Here is a 6,065-nt window from a genome sequence, read left to right as displayed (position 1 = left end):
TACTTAGTTTACTACTTAGTTTACTACTTAGTTTACTACTTAGTTTACTACTTAGTTTTTAGTATAGCTTCTAGTCTAGTTTAGTTTCTAGGCTGCTTTCTTATTAGTATCTTGGTTTTATCTTTTAGTATACTTTATGGCTAATTAGTTTTTATTATAGTCTCTAGTTTAGTTTCTAGCTTAGATTCTAGTCTAGCTTTTATCTTACCTTATTATTTAATCTAGAGTTTAGTTTTAATTTAGTTTTTAACTTTACTTTTAGTATAGTATCTAGTTTAGTTTCTAGTCTAGTATTCTATTTAGTTTCTAACTTAGTTCTAGTTTACTTAAAACTATAGTATCTATTTTAGCTTCTATTCTATTTAGTTTTTTTATTATATCTAATCTCTTATTACTCTAGTATTAACAAGATTGGTTTATAACTAATTAATTGATAATTCTTTGATATTCTAGATATTTTATTAAAGTTTTAGTTCCTTTAAGATATCTTCTTAGCTATATAGATATTAGTCTATTCTTGTAGTATCTTTTCTAGTTTATTAAGTCTTTATTTATTTATATTATGCTCTTTTCACTCTAATGGATCTTTTTTTACTAGATTATATCTTTCTTTATCTTATTTAGACTTTTTTTTTACTCTTTTATTACCTTTCTAAGGCTTTTTATACCCTACTAAATCTTTATAGATTATAGAATACCCTTAAGACTCTATATCTATCTTATAGCTAAAAAGAAAAAAAGTAGTTCTACTAGGGGTTAAACTAGTAACTTAAGGTATATATAGTTAGTATAGTTAGTATAGTTAGTAGTTAGTATTTTTATAGCTAAGCTATAGTACTAGTTATAGCTATAATATACTAGCCGCGGCTATAGTGTACTAGCTATAACTACTAGATTCTATAGCACTATAGTTATAATTAAGCTTTAGCTAAAATTTCAAATATCTAAGGCTTTTATACTAGTAGTTATAGAGTACTATAAAGTAGACATATTAATAGCGTAAAGGTAGAATTAGAAAGTTAAAGACTAGATTTTTTAATTTTAATCTATTAATATTCTTAATAAAATAAATTTTTCCACTATACGCGGCCTTAGCGAAAACTATAATTACCTTTAAAATTTATATGGCAAAAATACTTATAACGCGATAATAAATACTATAGGTTAAAATTATAAAATCTACAACCTAACTTTCTAATTCTACTTTTACGCTATTAATATATTCACTTTATAGCGCTCTATAACCGCTAGTATAAAAGCTTTAGAAATTTAAAATTTTCGCTATAACTATAGTTTATAACTATAGAGCTAGTAGTTGCAACTAGTGCGCTGTAGCTATAGCTAGTACACTATAGCCGTAGCTAGTACTATAGCTTAGCTATAAAAACGCTAACTACTAACCGCGCTATACTAACTACGCGCGCGTATCTTAGGTTTCTAGTTTAACTTCTAGTAAGACTATACTTTTTCTTTTTAGCTATAAGGTAAATATAAACTCTTAGAGGTATTCTGTAGCCTATAAAGGCTTAATAGAGTCAAAGAAGGCTTAATAGAGTGAAAAAAGACTTAATAATATAGAAAAAGACTTAATAATATAGATAGAAATATAACAGAGTAGATAAATACTTATATAGCTAGAGAAACTTTAAAAAGCTTTTCAGTATAATAGAAAATCTAGAATCTATATAATATATAAGATTTTATCTCTATAGATAGCTAGAATATAAATATTTAAACTTATAAAACTAAATATATTATATAGTCTATAAACTCTAAGTAGCTATATACTAATTAGTTATAGAAGTCTTAATATAACTATAGTAAAACTAGATAATATAATTATAAATATATTTTATATAGTTTAAAGTATTACACTAGAGGCTATACTAATAGAAAAGTTAAATATATAGATAAGAATAATCTTACTTATAGTAAAAAGAAACTTAATAAGCTTAAGGTTCTATAGTTTATCTTAAAGCTTAAAAGATAAGTAGAGAAAATTATATATATATCTATAAATTCAAGAGAAATAATAAAGAAAAGTATAATAGTATAGAAAGACTTAATACTAGAATCTACTTACTTAAATAGTATATAAGATAGTATATAAGATAGTATATGGAACTTAGAGAATTATTAAGCTTAATAGAAAGAAAGTAAATTAAGAACTAAATTAAGAACTAAATTAGAAACTAAGATAAAGAACTAAGATAAAGAACTAAGATAAAGACTAAGTTAATTATAAGCTAAGCTAGAAACTAAGTTAGAAAATTAACTAGAAACGAATTTAAAAAGTCTAACTAGACTGTAACTTAAGTAGTATATTAAATAACAATCTAAATAATAATCTAAGTAATAATCTAAGTAGTAGACTAAGTAGAATACTATATAGGAGACTAAGTAGAATACTAAATAGTAGACTAAGTAGAATACTAAATAGTAAGCTAAATAGTAAGCTAAATAGTAAGCTAAGTAGTAAACTATAGAATAGACTAAGTAGTAAGCTAAATAGTAGACTAAATAGTAAGCTAAGTAGTAAAGTAAGTAGTAAAGTAAATAGTAAAGTAAGTAGTAAAGTAAATAGTAGTATAAGTAATAGAGTAAGTAGTAGAGTAAGTAGTAAAGCAAATAGTAAACTAAGTTAAAAGCTAAGAAATAAGCTAAGAAATAAACTAAAAGATATATTTAGAGATAAACTAAAAAGCAAATTAAGAAATATACTAAGAAAAATACTAAAACCTAACTTGAAAATAAAGAATAAGAAAATAAAAATAAATAATAAGAAAATAAAGATAAATAAGAATAAAAATAAAAATAAAGAATAGCTTTCATAGATTCTAGAAAGAGAGCGAGGGGGGTTTAAGGGAGAGAACACCCTATATTTAAAAAGAGAAAATAGGGGGTTTAAGAGGGAGAATCCCCCTTAGAAAGTAAAATGTCTATTTTTAACTTAAGTAAAAAAATTTAATATTACTAAGCTAACTAGAATTTAAGATAGATAGTATACTATAAACTTAACTATAAGCTAAACTAAAAGTAAACTAACAACTATACTCTAAGCTAAACTAAAAACTAAGCTAAATAGTAAATTATATATAAGCTAAACTAGAGATAAAGCTAAGATACTACTAAGAAAGTACTCTAGAAGTTTAATTAAATTAAATACTAGAAAGTAGACTTAGAAATTAATTTAAAAATAAACTAAAAGATTAATTGATAAACTAAAAGATAAACTAAGAGATAGTCTAAAGAAATAAACTAAAAAATAGACTAAAAGATAAACTAAGAGATAAACTAAGAAATAAACTAAGAAATAGATTAAACTAAAGTATAAAATAGAAATTAAATTAAAAATTAAATTAAAAAACTAAATACTAAATTAAAAACAGTTATTTCTTATATATAGAATAAAGAGTACTAAAGGGGGTTTAAGATAGAGAATATCTCTTATATTTAAGAAAAGAAATATATAAAGATATATAAAGAAAATATACTCTTAAAGACTTAAATATACTAAACTCTCTTTACTAATACTCTAAATTATTTTAGTATAAAATAGGTACACCTAGTAGTATTTATTATAGTACTATAAGTATTTCTACTATATAGATTTTAGAGGTAGTTATAGTTTTCGCCAAGGTAATATATAGTAGAAAACTCTTTTTTATTAAGTATATTAATAACTGCAATTATCTAGTTATTATTAGTATTTTTAGAATATTAGAAGCTAGAAGTTAGAACTCTACTAAGATAATATATCTTATTATATTTTATAGATATTAAGTAATACTAAAGTCTTCTAAGAATAGCTATCCCTAGCGCTCTATATAGAATACTATTTATAAGAGTAATAGAGCACTACGAATATATTCTTAATAAGCTTAATTAGTTAGATTAGCTAGCTTCTAGATAATGCCTTAACAAGAGACTAGAAGCCTAATATCAATCGTAGCTAACTCAGCTCCGCTAGTAGCTGCAAGGGCCACCAGATGTTGATAGTGGGGGAGAGCTAGTGAGGATTGCGTGCTGAGCGGAGGTATCAGCGTGAGGATTTGAAGCTTTAGGTGGACTCGCGCCGTTGGAAACGATCGCTATCATTGTCGCACAGTGCTGGTGGAACGGCACGTAGCTGCGCGCAGACTTCGAGATATCCACCTCGGCGGCTGTCGTACCATCCCTCCCACTTGCCGTCGTTGAAGCTGCCGTTTGTTTAAACTTCTAGGTTTTACCATCTGGATGTCAGGAACGTACCAAGCTTTCTTTGAAAGGATCGGTCTGGTCACTTCGCGATACGGAAGGTCCTCCGATAGCTATCCCACTGTTACCGAAAGCCTCGAGGTACAGCCGAGTTAGCCGCTTGGACCCGTGTTTTGCTAGTGCATCTCAACTCTGTCGACCACCCAGAGATTTGATGCTGGAACCCAGTATTGCCTTGATTCAAGATGAAGCGCAGCAGAGGCCGTAACTCGACAAGTACGGCTACAGTGATGCAGCTCCGGCGCTTGAAGCTCTCCAATCTCTCTTCTGAAGGCCTGCTCTCCGGAATTGAATAGTCGAGGCTGCTTTACTCATGGAGTGATACGATAGCACCCTGGAGGACGAGGTTTCAGGGTTTCAGGGTCTTTGTGGTCCGTGCTGGGACACATTTCTCATGTGACTATTCAGAGACTCTCATACGAATGGGTTACTTAGCCGAGATAGATAAATGTGTCTTACTATTTGACAAGGACAGTTGCCTCAGTCTCGATGCCCTCTTCCTGCCTTCCTCAGAGGCATCTGCGTATTCGGACGGGTTTTGAGAACGGAGAGTCCGGAAAAGCATTGCTCCAAGAAGCATCCTCCCATCATCCAGAAGTCAAGTCAAGCACCAGTCGGCTGCTGGCCTCGGCGGTGTGATCGACCAGACTGACCATCTTCATTGATTGAGCATGGACTAGCGCACCCAGCCCGCAGCACGCCATCGAGTACTTGTCCGGAGCGAAACGGTGCATCTCGCTTGCGTCAACGAGCGTCTTCACGATCCTTATTTCATAGAAAGAAAGCGTGTCCAGGGCGTATGCATGGTTCGATGTGCCGCCGGTTGCCTTCATTCGGTGAACTGAGGCGCTTGTACTCGTCGCCTGAAGACAGCCTGAGCCTTGAACTTGTAGAGTGCCTCCGTGACGTGCAAGCGTCCGGCGGAGTGGGCGTCAAAGGAATAAACATTTCGCGCCTTGCCTGCAGGGCCGTGAGCTGGTGATTGGCCGACAGTCGCCGGCGAGATATTGTCACGCAGCCAGCCCTCCTCCAAAGACGCCCTCGCTTTCCGACAACCTTCGGTGTGATCTTGAGCCTGTAAGGTAATCTCCCCACACGCTGCGTGTGATCAGTGGACTGTGGAGAGGCCCCGTAATCAAAGAGTTCGAAGTTGCTGTTCGCAGAGGGACTCGGAGCCCCTCCAGGGCGCAGATCTCGAGATCCACTTCGCGCGAGCGCCAGACGGCAGCTTTGATTGCAGAGTAATTTCTTCGTCTTCTTCAACAAACACCCAAGAAACCCTTTCGTCGCCGTTCCGCTCTGGTCACCAGCCGGTAGCCCTTTGCTGGATTTGCCGCCTCTGCATTCCACCTCCGCGAAGCTCACTCCGCCCGCGAGCTATCTATGGTCTGCACGCCGGAAAGCTAAGACAATCGTCTGCAGCTCCACCACACACATCCGCCATTGGTTATCAGATCCAGCGCAGTCGACGCTGTACCCTTGGCTTTGACGATACTTCTATCGGAGCTTCGAAGGCCCACTTCACATGCAAGGTGCAGACTACCTCTGGGCCTCCGCAGAATCACTTAGCTGCCATCCTGGCCGGCAATCTGTCCGCCGCAAAGCCTCACGTCAGCAGAAATACTCTGGACTTGCACGAAGCGGTGCTTCGAGTGCTGTATATGCCGTCAATCACCGTGTGTGTGTGATTACAGACATGGCTAACTTTGAGCAGTGTGCCCTGGCGGCAGCCCCGGGTGTCTCAGAAGCCTACGTACACGCCCTCCACCGGCACAGTCTCCTGACACCCCACCCCACCTCTACGCACT

Source organism: Coniosporium apollinis (assembly GCF_000281105.1).
Source record: "Coniosporium apollinis CBS 100218 chromosome Unknown supercont1.9, whole genome shotgun sequence".
NCBI lineage: Eukaryota > Fungi > Ascomycota > Dothideomycetes > Coniosporium > Coniosporium apollinis.
Note: the sequence above shows the minus strand (reverse complement) of the source record.